Source organism: Emydura macquarii, unplaced genomic scaffold (genome assembly GCF_026122565.2).
Source record: "Emydura macquarii macquarii isolate MOO-44397 ecotype Brisbane River unplaced genomic scaffold, CSIRO-AGI_Emac_v2 contig_2897, whole genome shotgun sequence".
Lineage (NCBI taxonomy): Eukaryota > Metazoa > Chordata > Testudines > Chelidae > Emydura > Emydura macquarii.
This window is the reverse complement of record NW_027133034.1, coordinates 20,130,098-20,143,895: the sequence shown is the minus strand read 5'-3', so window position 1 is coordinate 20,143,895 and position 13,798 is coordinate 20,130,098. Positions and strand designations below refer to the sequence as shown.

General features: G+C 41.7%; 1 long non-coding RNA gene across 7 annotated transcripts in view; it reads right to left on the bottom strand.

Moving 5' to 3' along the window:
• LOC137166752 (uncharacterized) overlaps positions 1–13,085 on the bottom strand; it is a 55,979-nt gene extending 42,894 nt beyond the window's left edge. For 4 of the 7 annotated variants that reach the window (XR_010923797.1, XR_010923792.1, XR_010923796.1 and 1 more), the window contains exons 1-2: positions 12,716–13,085; positions 2,340–2,464 (exon numbers count right to left, since the gene is read on the bottom strand). This is a non-coding gene — a long non-coding RNA (uncharacterized lncRNA). Of the gene's footprint in view, positions 1–2,339; positions 2,465–5,309; positions 5,374–6,461; positions 6,569–11,256; positions 11,351–12,715 lie in introns of those variants that run through there. The other 3 variants (XR_010923795.1, XR_010923794.1, XR_010923793.1) reach the window with 3 other exon arrangements.
• Positions 13,086–13,798: the final 713 nt, after the last annotated feature.

Below are 13,798 nucleotides of genomic sequence, written 5' to 3'. Positions count from 1 at the left end.
TTGGATTGTCGGGGTGCTAAGAACTATCTCAAAGTTATCTTGAATTTTCAAGACTATGCATCTACTGTGCTCAAATCAGTCCAGGCTTAGTTGCATCAGCACTAGTGTGGATGGAAGTGCCTACAGAAGAAAACAGTCCTTCAGACACAAAAGGGGATGTCAGGAGCAGCGCTAGTAGCTTCTGCATATGGTGAACTTCCTGTAGGTCACCAGTTAAGTCTCTCTCTGCATGCCTCCTCCAGTTATGCCCCTATAATACACTCTCCCCTCCCCCAGAAGTGCTTCCCCACACACACTTCTGAGCCCACATTAACCCTCCCCCTAGCCACGCTTTCTGCCTCCGGTAATGCACCCCTGCTCCAAACCTAAACATGCTGCACAAGCCATCAGACGTGGACTGGATGGTAGAAGCATCAACAGGCAGGAGATCATATCTAAGAATGGTAAGGTTGGGTGCTGGTCAGGGCATCGATACAGGAAAGGGACAATTTGCACACTTTGTCTATGGGTATATAGGATACAGCACATGCCAAAAAACATGTTCAATGGACAAAATGGGATTTGTACAAGTGGGAGACATTACTACTGCCTTTTGCTAATCTCTGAATCTGCCCCAAGGCACTCATCTTGTTTTAAGTCCCACACTCACCTAGACATTTTTAAATCCAATATACCAGGGTGGCCAAACTGTGGCTTGTGAGATGCATACAGCTCTTTTACAGTTAAAGTGCAGCTCACAGCCTCCCCTATTTTCCACCTACCAGACCGGGGTGGGGAGCTCCGAGCTTCTGCTCTGCCGGAGGGTGGTGGGGCTACAGGATTCTGCCCAGCAAGGGCAGGCTGGGGGGAAGAGGTCAGTAAGTTTGGCCACTCCTCTTCTATAGTATGTGGAGCATGAACAATTATCTTTTCCCCATTCATATGAGCACAGGATACCTTATGTTTTGGCAATCCTTCAAGTGGGATAATTTGAATAAGTTTTACATAGTGACTAACTTTCTGAAATGAAATGTACTCTCTACAACACTTCCTCCAACACTGACAAGCACTCCTGTGGACAAAGACACTTGTCTAGATGATTATTTTGGAATTGAAAAAACAGATTTGAAACTTGAAAGGTATTCTGCTTCTAACAATGGAGAAAGTCTTGAAAACCAATACATCAGCTGTCTGTAAGTATAGGTTCCCCCTTACCTCCTGAAGTACAAATGTTCCCTAAATATATTGCAGTCCACTACCAGAGACAACAACAAGCCTGACAATCTTACATAGTGTACTAGAATTTGTGTAATTCAAGACAAGCTTTCAATCTGAGCACTACCCATTGTGACTCTATACACGTCAGAATGAAGTTAAGGAAAAAAAAGATGTAAAAAAAGACAATCCTAAAATGGCAAGGCGCAGAAACTCTTCTGTATTGTGGTTTGAAAATTACTCCACTAAATATAACCTGGCCCATTTAGTTACAGTAAAAAGAGAGCAGGGAGGAAAGATCAGTAGCTTTGTCCTATGTATCTATGAAAACTGATGTGTTCAAAGTTGAAGACTCCGGAACCAATTGCCCTCTTACACTTTGTGAAACCCAATTAAACTCTACACTTCATATGAAGCTGTAGTAAGAGGCTGAATGGGTGCATGGCAGGGCATAATTTTGCCTACTGTTCCAAAACCAAACATTAACATTCAATTTACCACTCAGTTTCTCAGTCTTTATATCTGAAATTAAACAGCAGGATTTGACTCAGACTGAAGAACAGGAATAGAGATTTGTATTTCCATTTTTGTTTCAGCTAGTGTCAAATCAAAAAGCAAACAGCCTTTAGTCTGAAAAACAGAAGGGGGGCATTTGCCAAGATGAAACAGTTTTCACCTGTCAAAAACCTGCCATTCAGCAGAAGAAAAAGTGTAAAATACATTTAGGTAGACAGTAGCCAATTAATTAATCTACTTAAAGCCCAATTTTCCAAGCTTTTCTAATAGTAAGGGTTTTTCATTCATAGCTATATTGCTAAAAGACTGCCTTATGTCAGACTGTGGATAATATCAGCTTGATTATTGAAATTCAAAGGGAAGGAAGGGTTAAAAATGAGGGGGCAGGAGAGAGCAAAGGCCTTTCAAACTGGATGCTTACAAGTATGTTCTGCACAGACATTCCTTTCTAGTTATTGCATGGTTATTTTGCTACAGTTTCACACAGCAGTTATTCCAGGAGTGTACCATGTACGCTTTCCTCTGACTCTTCTCCTTTTTACACACTTAAAGAGCAGATTGTACTGCCACTATCCTTTTGATATGGAGAAGGGGGAACAATCTAATACATATTATATCAGTTTTCTTACCAGTTTCTCAGCAGTGATGTATCTTCCTCCTTGACTGCTTCTTCAGAAATAGCATCGTGGTATTGAGCTTTTCTTCCCCAATCACTGTTTCCCCTCTCCAGGGGGTGAGAAAGTTCCATAGATCTCTACGTATGAATTGATATGTAGATCAGAAAAGGACATGGACAACTAAAGAGTGGGCATGCACACATTTTTAAAAACTTTAAAACCAAGAGAAGTATCACTGTTCTTGATATTTCCAAACTCATGAGATAGTTTTGCACTAGTTGTGCATAGCCTCCCAGGAATTTTTGGCCAAACACTGAATGATCTACCACTTCAGGAGGAATAAGTGAGGCTGGCGTGCAACTATCCTAATTTTCCTGACATTATAAATGGCACTCATAGCAAGACATGATTTTTTAGTGTATTCATTGAGATAAAGTCTTTCACGTGCAGAATGGCATGGAGACAGGGTCAACCTGATCTCAAATAGTAATATATTTTTAATTTCTGGCTTGGTTCTCAGTAGCTGTGAGCTACAAATTCTTCTGATAAAACAGCTCTATGTCTATTGCTAAAACTGCTGCACATGCCTTAGATCACGTCAATTAATGCAATTTCTTCCTCTCCCTCTTGCCTCCACATCTCTTGCAAAACCAATTAAAAAAAAGAGATACACAAAAGTCATCCATCTTACCTACGTCTGACAATGTCCAACTCCTCCCTTATTAAAACATTCACTAATTTCCTCTTGTAATCCATCTCCTCACTCTTTCAAGATCCTGCCCAATTTAAGTCTATCTGTATTTTTCTTTGTTCACCTTTGCCCCTTGACATAACCCTTACCACCTACCACATCACTGGAGCTGGTAAAAATTTTGTTGAAGCTTTTTTCTAATCAAAATGGCTTTTTGATCAAAACAGGAAGTGTTGCCAAAAGTTTGTTTTGGTCAATTTGATTGAGGCCTCTAGGTGCTACTGCATGAAGATGGGTGGCCATCCCTCCCTGTCAGTTTCAGAGGGAGGCCACGCCCACTCACTACCCTGCTCCGGCAGGGATTGGCCCAGCCTAGAGCAGGGAAACAGTCTCCAGGCTCAGGCGGGGTAGCCCAAAGGCAATAGCCCGAGCCGCAACGGCAGCAAACAGTCCAGCGCCCCAAGGTGGGGCAGCCAAAGGTCAGAGCCCCAACGGGCAGCAAACAGTACAAAGGCCCAAGGTGGGGCAACCTATAGTCTAAGTAAGGAACGGTGCTTGCCAAGGGCAGAAGTTTAGATTCTATTGTAATGTTTTGACTTAGAAGACACTTCAGTTGCTTTTTGATATCACAATTTTATACGTTATGACACATTAGATGTTACCTAATAGAAACAGCCTCAATGAGTCCCACAAACTCTGCAGAGATATTGCCCAGTTATCTTCATAGAGAAAGCAGCACAATAAACCAGCATAACTGGCAACCTCCATTCTCCAGTCCTAAAGATCCATTTAATGCAACATTCAGTTTTTCCAATATAAAATTTGTTTAGACATAATTTTATGTTCAGTTTAGCCAGACAGATTTTTTTCCCCACTGATCCTTGAGACAGATTTTATGGTTTCTTCCAAGAATTAATACAGAAAATGTATTAAAGCTAAGAAATTCATAGTTGAATTGAACTAGGGTCCTCATAGGTTTTGGAGTGCTGGCATAGACCAAATACTCGTGAAAGATATTAAGCACTCGGTACTGTGTAGCCCAGGAGCTTTTCAGCTCGTCACTGTACATGCTTAGGTGCCTGACTATTTATAGCTGAATTTTCTCAGATATAACCCTTCAAAATGAAAAAGCTCCTGACTGAGTAATACTTTAGCAATCTACCAAAAGACTCATGAGACTTGCTTAGATGTTTCACAAGAATACCAACAGGAGGAAGGGAAAAAAAAAATCACAGCTACTACTCAGCAGAAGTACAAAGGAAAAACAAAGGTAACAATGTCAGTTCAAAAGCGAAGTATCACTACAAAACTGAAATCTTGAGAAATCTTAAGTAAACATGGCCATCTAAATGATAGCAATGATTAAACCAAATAGGAAAGTGAATGCCAGCAAAGCTGGTGTCAGAACTATGTTCCTCTGCAAAATACTACGAAGGCCAAACAAAGGGTATTTTCAAACATTGAAAAAAAAAACGTAACGGTCTGACTAATCTCAAAATGAAAGCCACAAGCTTAAAACCCCCTTGATGTTCTACAAGCAGACTTCTGTAAAACCAAAAGCATTTTTTCAAAAGGCAAAGAGATGGATAGAAAAAGGAAGAAAACTTTATAGCTTCATATTTACACTGAAATATACACCTTCTAATGCTACTGTGAGGATCCCAGGAAACAAAAAAGATTTCTAGAAACTGGATAGCTTGAAAACAAGCTGCAAATGAGAACAAAACCCAACCCCAAAATGAAGAAAAAGGAAATAAATTGTATAATGGTGAAATACCCCCCCCCCCCCAAAAAAAAAAAAAACTGCCAATCCACAAAAAAGCAATAATTTTAAACCATCAACAAAACCTCAAAAATGCTAGGAACAATGAGAGGTTTCTAGTAGCCATATTAAACAGATTCTAAAGAGAATGGAAGAGATCCTTAGATGGGCTAAATTGTCAATTGAAGTAAATGGATCTATGAAAATTTTCTCCAGCTGAAATCTGCCCCTAATATTATAAGCAGATGGGAAAACCATTGGTAACAGAAGGCCTTTGATATCACCTGCAACTATCAAAGTGTATGCAATTAATTCTGAGATTGTGCTTAGCTCTTCAAGGCTTGTTTGGCTTCAGAGTTCAAATAAACCATTTCAGACAGTTTGTAAGTGAGCTGCTACATCACCTTTAATTGGGACTGAACATAGACCAGGGAGATTTTTAATGCTGTAGCGTGATTAAATTGTTTTGTCACTAATAGTGGCTGTATTATAAACGGTTCTTAAGAATTTTTTCTAGATTTACACTCACCTACAAGAAGCTTTTCCTCAGGAAACCTGCCCAGACCATTTTGTTATAACAGCTCACCTCGGACTATGACACTAAGAATGGGGCAGCTAACGGTTCTGCTCTTGTATTGGATTGCTAAAGGGGGGGAGCTACAGCAAAAGTTCCACCTGTGTTAGACTAGTAACTCCACCTGTGTTCATCATTAATAAAGGCAGGGATAAACAAAGAAAGTGTGAAAAAGGTATTAAAGAGTTAGCTAGTGTACTCATTTTATAGTGAGTAAAGATAACAGCAAATAGGGAAAATATTACTAGATATTGCATATTTGTTCCAAGAGACCAGCACTATCATAATTATAAAAATTATCAGTGGGTTTTTACTGTTGCCTATGTGTTTATTTTCATTTCTGTACCATTGTTTATTTGCAGCATTAAATCTCCCTTCACTTAAGAAAATGATTGAACTATCCCATTTTGTTTGCACTACAAATGCAAGACGAGAAAGCTGTGAGAGACAAGTGCCTTATCTTTTAGGCTAAATTATAACAGAGCAAAGCCTGTCCCCTTGCAAACATCCAACAGGTTTTCCATTCAGTCACCTTCTAGTAATGGGTCATCCCATGTGGATGTACAGCATATGGAATTCCTCAGATTTTATATGCTAATTCCTAGATGAAAATCACTTACTACCATGAAAAAATAAAAATTAAATATCCAAACACAGAAAAAGCAAAATAGACAGTGGGTCAACAGTCCCAAAATACACATCTTTTTATGCAAGTACAAAGGAATTGAAGCAGATAGAAATCAAGTAGCAGTTAGTCATTTACCCTTTCACTATATTAGCTAGTTTTTCTATCTACAAAGAGTACTATTGACCTGTTGCTGAGATAGGCTACCCACTACCACCATACGGAATATTAACACTGTCATGGTGAAAGTTTCCTCCCTTTGGCTATAAGTCAAGGTAGCATTCAGTTATAGAGCTGGTTAGAAATGTGCCACTAGAATACTTCCCCATCAAAGAATGCCAATTCATGAAAATCAAAAAATTCCATGGAGATGGTTTGATTTTGATGAAGGTCTGATAGAAACCAGTCTGATTTCCCTGCCAGATCTCCCTTCTGGCTCTATGGCAGCCCAGCCCTCCAGGCTCCCTGATTTGGCAACCCACCTGATGGAAGCCTGGCAAGCCTCAACTCCCAAGCATCTAAGCACAAAGGACCTTCAAGGAACAGTGGGTACTGTCCAGGGCTCACTGCTAGGTATCCCCATCAGGTTCCCTCCGTTTAGCCCTTTGACCTTCACACCCATCCCTGTTTTTTCACTTGCTGTCCCACATAGTTAATGGAGTCCAGGTTCAGTGGCTCCTCCCCTCAGGCTGGGGGAGGAGCTTTCAGCTGTGGGCAGGCTTGTGCCCACCCACACCCTGGAGCTCAAATAGTACCTAAGCACAAAGGTTCCTTGATTCCTCAGCTTGCTGGGGCGGGGGGAAGGTGTGCTGATGGGAAACCAGGAAGCTCTGGGAGGCCTATTTCCCCCGAGTTCCCAGGCTTGGGTCTCCTCATCAGCCCAGACTTCTGGGGTCCATGACCCCAAGGCAGCTAGCCAGGTGAACTGTTCTCAAGTCAGGGACCCCAGCCTGCCCTTGAGAGGAGACTTCCACAGTCCATGGCTCTGGGAAAGTCAAACAGGTGGATGGCCCTTGAGCTGGGGACTCCAGGGCTTTCACTTTCAGAGAATTTCTAAATATTTGGTTTTTGTTCCACAGCAGAACAAAACCAAATTTCAAAAGCCTCCACAGTGGAATTACCTTTCTCTACACAGCTCTACTCAGTTACTGAGTCATCTCTGACAACCAAGTGTACATGAACATCACAGGAATATTCTCTGAACCACAACACTAAAGGGAGCAGTTCAAAAACATGACACTTCCAGCTCAGCAGTTCTCAGACTGCTTTCCACATAGAGCTTGGTGGTGATCTGCTTACATGTTGCCAGCTCCCCATCGTCGTTCTAAAGGTTGAGAACAAGTGGCGATGAGGGGCATGTACTTGAATGCTCCTTACCTCACTTGGATCCTCTGCAAGCCTGCCAGTTCTAAATAGAGCCAGGAGTTAGGGAATAGAAGCCTTAGGTTACTTCATGGAAGAAGGGCAAAAGACACCCTACCACCTCATAACAGAAAAGGAGTAGAAACTCCACAAACTAAAACAATGGACTTTTATGTGCAAATTATTCCTGAATGGGGCTATGAGAAAGGACTTTAGGAGGTGGGTTGAAGGGTATTAGAAGATAAATGAGTGTGGTTGGTGGTGGTGCTGCCGATTTACGACACTGTAAATTGGAGTTTCCCCTGAAGCGACAAAGTCTTCCTGTCCTGTTTTCCCAAGCCTATTTGTGACAAATAATATGGTGTAGGACATTGGTGATAGTGTGCTCTATGTAAACTGAAGCTAAAGCCCAATCAGATTGCACAGACTAGATTTAGAAATGAAGCTCAGCTAAGGGAGAGAGACAAGACTACTGAAAGCAGATGGGAGGTTGAAGAGTGCAGCATCCCCTCCCCCTGAAGGAACACTTTGTCACATGGTAATCAGCACAATTAAAGGTATGTAGTCCAGGTGAGACTATGATTAATAATCACAGAAAGATCCTGAGGAGACTCTGGCTTAACCCTTTGTCTCATCTACTCATTTTTTGGCCCTGAGGAGAGTTCTGTCCAGTTGATTCTTTTGAATTAAATGCCACCATTGTAGGCACCTGTTCAATCATCTCCCTTCAGTAAGGCTGTACAGTGAATACATGTGTCACTAGGGATAACAGAAATTCACATGAATTTGAAACCAGATGAAGAGGCCACCTCTTGCTACTTTACTGAATAACTAAATCGGTTTAAAAAAAACATAGGATCCTGTGGTGCAGCTATATGCAATGAAGATAGCTGATGTTAAATATTTTCCTTCATTCAGTTTTACCAGGTTTAAACTTGGATAAGCATTCTGATAGGCATGGAAGAAAGTTTGAGGTCTTTGATTTGGCCTTCCTCACACTTATCCTTTAAAATCCTTTGCTTAAGACAAAGATTTATGTAAGGCTCACGAGCAACAGAAGTGGAGTTACACTCCAATGATGGACATGCAAGTCAGTTGCTCAACAGAGCTAGTATAGGGCATTTTTGTTGCAGTATTTTCTTAGAAATCCATGATAGTTTCCACACAAATCCACTGCACTGAGAGTGACAGGGGCTGGAAAGTAATATGCTTTATATCCCCAAAGCTTGAGTTCAGCGCTAGCAAATAGTGGTCCATTGGCAGTGACTATTTCTTCTAGAATGCCAAAATGAGAAAAGATACCCTTTAATTTTTGTATGGCCTGTCGTTGGTGGTTCTAGTGAGAAGTAGAATTTCTACGTATCTAGAAGGATAGTGAATGTATACCCCTTTATTCAAACATATCTAGTGCTATTCTTTTCCAAAGCCTATTACGTAATGCTATCTGCATCAGATTCTTTACATTGTATTTTGTTGGTCATCTGCAGAATTTAAATGACTACATCTTGTACTTAAGGTCCTGATGTAATCTGGACCACCATAATAACACCACTCATTCTTAATGTTGTGAGATTCCAGTTGCCCTTATATAGTTCTAAATTGTCATCTTGCAAGAACTGTTGCACTAAAAAACAGTTTTAGGCAATCAAATCATCATTGGAGAGTTCCCCTGGAGACCACAGACTCCAAGTGGAGATCTCTGGTAAGTAACTGGGCAAATTATATCAATGTCTTGGATACAAGTTACAGTTGTGTACCTAGTTGGTTTTGTTGTCACATACATTTTCTTCTACTTATTAGCCCAGGAGCCTCAATTGCCTTCGTAACATGCCTTATGTTCCTCCTCGGACTCCCCAAATGCTAAAATGTCATTCCTATAAAATTCCACTCTGCAGAATCTCTCTCTGTTATCTTGAAGTCTGTTGGGATGCAGATGATGCTAGTATTATGAACATTTGAAGTGTTGTAGGTGTGTTGGTCTCTGGCTATGAGAGAGACTAGGTAGGTGATGGAATGTTTTATTGGACTGGTATTTGGTGATGGAAGGCACAAGCTTGAGAGCGCTCTTTAGATCCATGGAAAGCAACCAGTGTCTGAGCTAAACAAGGTGGGACCACTTAAAATGAAGTGGGCAATTAAGGGTTAAGATGCACTGGTATAATGAGACTAAACCACTGTGTTGAGCACATGGTTTAGTGTAGCCCAGTTATGAATTGTTATGCGGCCCCTGCAGTGCCTGGGGCATGCCCTCCTCCCCCACTCATGACCCAGCTTCTAACCTCAGCCCCAGCCCAACTGCGGCCCAGCTACAGCTGAGGAAGAGAGTGAAGAGCTACTCCCCCCCAATAAGTTAATGGCACAGCTGTATATCACCTCTGTTTTAAGCAATGTTGCAGTTTCCGCATCTGATGAAGGGCTCCTTACGTGCAGGCCATTTCATGAGTTTAAGTGGAAGCCTTGTGGAGGGATAATCTTTGGCATTTTTATTTATGCTGGTCAACATGAATCAACTTCTGACTCTACATCACATGATAATGGTTAAAATCACAGGAAGAATTGCTTTCTGAAAACACTGAACAAGAAATTTTATTAGAATAAGGAAAACCCCTATTAACCCTGACATTTTCTATTTGTGTGTTTTGCTGTCAAGCCTCCATCTAAATCATCCAATGGCTTTTGCCTGGCTTCCTACTACAGAAGTAAAGAAACAATCCTCATACTGAAGCTTTGTTTTGAGTTATATTTTACTTGCCTTAAATATTAATGCTGTATATTTTATTTCATGCTTCAAAGAAATCAATTGCACCAATAATCTACTCTTAATTACTCCAAGTGAATGAAACTAGATGACCCTCGGCAACTGTTTTTGGCAATAATACCATTCAGAAGATATTGAATCAATTAGGTCAATGGGTCACTGTACCACTCCAAGACATTTTTTAGAGTCAGCAGTTGATGTGTTGCATGCAGATTCATTATACAGGAGGTGGAGAGAAGTAGTGTCCTTATGGGGGTGGGGGAGGGAAAGGGGTTTAGGAGAACAGGTACAAAGGAGCTGAAAAATAGTTCCTTTGTGGGGAATGAGTAGGGAAGAGGAAAAAGGATAGAAAGAAATAGGATGGTAGGGTTAGAGAAGCATCAGTTTTGGAGGCAAGGAACATAAGGCTAAAGAAAATAAGAAATTCATTGGAAAAACTGCATTTGTTTTGATCCTACACAAATTTCACTGGGACCAAACAATATATATTTTGTTAGTCATGCTCCAGCTATCTACCCTTGCTTTATGTTGCCATGTTTACTCATGGAATTCTGATTTAGTTATTTAATTATATGAAATGCAAACTTCATCTCATTTTGCAGAAATATCCTAGCTAATTAATCTCTGTTTTTAAACCACACGATTTTGAAGCTAATGTTACAAGACGAGGACAAGGGCAATTATTAAAACTGAGCAGAACAAAGCTATGGTAATGAGGAGAGTTGCAATTCATTCACCAAGGCTCTGTCAGGGAGGAAAAAAGTAAACTGAACTTGCTTTATCTATAAAAGGAAGGTAATTACAACTCGTAAAGTAAGAGAAAATAATTTAGTGGAAAACTGAGAAAAGACTCTGGAAAATACAGAGGAAGACTTACATAAAAGAATTCACTATATCAAAACTTATATGAATAGGTGACACGTCAAAGATGTCAGGACTCATGGCAAGAGAAAATGTAACTTTTTAAAAAGCAATTGCAAAGTAACAGGATAAAATAGGCTATAGGGAGTCCAAACCAGTGGTTCTCAGACTCTGTACTGGTGACCCCTTTCACAGAGCAAGCCTCTGAATGTGACCCTTTGGCCCCCTTGGACTCCCCAGTCCACCTTCATCCCTGCACTGTGACCTCTTTGCCCCCAACCCCTGTGGAAACTGACCTGCATGCACAGCAAGGCTGATATTGCTGCTCACGCCCTCCTCCAATGCTGCTGCTCCACACACCCTGGAGGCTATGAGGGAGCAACATCAGGGCTCCTTGAATCCAGGTCACTTTGCCCACTTGGGCTGCATAAGGGGAGGGTAAAGAGCAACAGCTCCTGATACTTGCCTCACAGCACAGCCCAGGCGGGGAAGTGACCTAAATGCAGGGAGCCCTGGCATTGCTCCTCGCTACTCCCCCACAATCAACCTCCTGGGGATGCACGGAAGAACGTTGGGAGGGTGAACAGTAGCTGTGTGTCACTGCTTGTCTCCCCCTTTCTGCCCCCCAGTTCCTCTGCCAGGGTCAGCGCTCACAGCCCCACACCTGGCCAGGACCAGGACTCACAGCTTGCAACCCCCACATATAGCCACATTGTAACCCCCAGTTTGAGAGCCAGTGATTTAAACTAACCCTCTACATGCATACCTGTCATAGGTTGGGAGAGGGCCAATAGCGATAGCACACTCCAGTCTAGCTATTCTCTGGGGCTGTTGTAGTGCAGAGGTGCAGAATTGCCTTTGGGGGTACTCTAATTTGTGCCTGTGACCAGCCACGAAAACCAGACATTGTGAAAGTGGGTTTGATGCCCCCCAAAGCTTTTTTTGCACCAAGCTGAGGAAAGGAGAATTCTATAGTGTGGGGTTCCCCTTGCTTTACAACACTGTTCAATATAAAATACAGAGGGGTACTTCAGTGGCTGAAGATTTACTGTTGGGGATCACAATCCAAGCCAATGGCTGGATGAAATTCGTAACAAAAAATGGGGCAAGAATTCATACCAATTTATTTGCTACCACCTGTGATTTTGAACCACTCTCGAAGCATGCAAATACGTGAACTCATCTTGCCTGAAAGATTTACACTTGAGAATAATGAACAATCTGGAGCAGAGGGGAGTGGTGTCTTCTGAAAGCTACATAATGCTGTGCAACAAGCAGTGGATTGGAAGCCAGGAATTTCTGAGTTTTACTCCCAGGCACTAGTACTGTACAGTGGCCTTAATTTTAAATTTAAATTAAGTCTTATATGATAATAAAAGATAAATATTGCCTCCATTTTACTCCTGGGGAATGAGGCTCAGAAATGTTGAGATACTTGCCAAAAAAGTTACACAGCAAGTGAGTAATAGAGCTCCAGGCTTTCTCCTATGCTAGGCCATGCCTAATCCCTTTCACAACATTTCTTTAACACCTGCATGAATTCTCATTAAAATCAGAAGGAGTCTCTCTTCATTTACTTCTATGGAAGTTAGCATCCCCTCTTAGCTTGTGTGTGACAGTTTCCCCAACTCTATAAACTGGGACAATATTTTTTACCATTCTGGTAAGCAAATAACATCTGAGATTAGACAGGAGTTAAGATTTCTTTAACCACAGCTAACAAAGTATCATACCCCCATTACAGAGTTCACTCACATGATCAGCACCTTCTCCTGGCCATCCTGGGAATTAGCTCTGCCAGTTTGCCTTTCCCACCAGTGTAGTCTTCTAGTATCTAATCTTACTCAGCTGCTATGCTGACTCCTACATCTGCAGCTTCCTTTTGGGGGCTTTCACCTCCAGCCAAGTTACTAAAAATCTTCCCCTTCTGGAAAAGTCACAGCCTTTCCAGACCTGCTGTCTGGCTGCCACCTCCAATGCCCTTGCTACTCCACAGGTGCTAGTAAGGGAACCCCGATCCACCTCTACATTGGGTTCCACCCCAGGGACCCTATAACAAGCAGCCACAATCCCAACTCTTGCTACTGTTTCTATAGTCCTCTTCCTACATATACCACTTCCCACCACCTCCAGAATTGCCAGCCCCAAACACCCTTAAGAAGTGACCACAGCTACTCGGCTTTATACAAGCCCTGCCTGTTCCTGCACAGGTGAGCCTGTCCTTAATTAGCTGCCTCCAACCTAAATCTCCCCTGATTAGCTGATTAGACCCACCTGACCTAATTCAGCTCTTGCAGGGTGAGTGTGGGGGGTCCACCCCATGACAGCCCGATTAATAGATCAGGAAGCTGAGACTTAGAAAGCTAGTTTGTTCATTTTGCACAGTGATCTAATGCAGAGATTGGCAACTGGCAGCCTGGAGGCCACAACCAAATCATCAGATAATTTTATTTGGCCCACCAAAGCCCAGCTTGGGGCAGGGGGTCCAGCAGCATGATAGAACTAATTGCTGTTTCCACATGCTTTATCTTCCAGCCTCACTTCAATGAATAATAATTGGGTTTCTGTTACATAATTTAAGAACCAGCAAGATATTGTTTAATGCTGCTTCTAGCCATGGTAAAAATGAAACTTTCCAGAAAATATTGGCTCATTTCCTTTAGAAAAAGAAAGTTCCTGGAATGCAGTGCTTTGAAAGCAGATAGGAATTAAAAACAATATGATATGTAGTATGCATTTGTCCATTATCTTTAGTTAAAGAAATCCTTTCTAAATACCAGAAGGACATAGGCTAACAGTTTCAACCTTAATATTCTCATTCAGAGAGAGAGAAGCTGG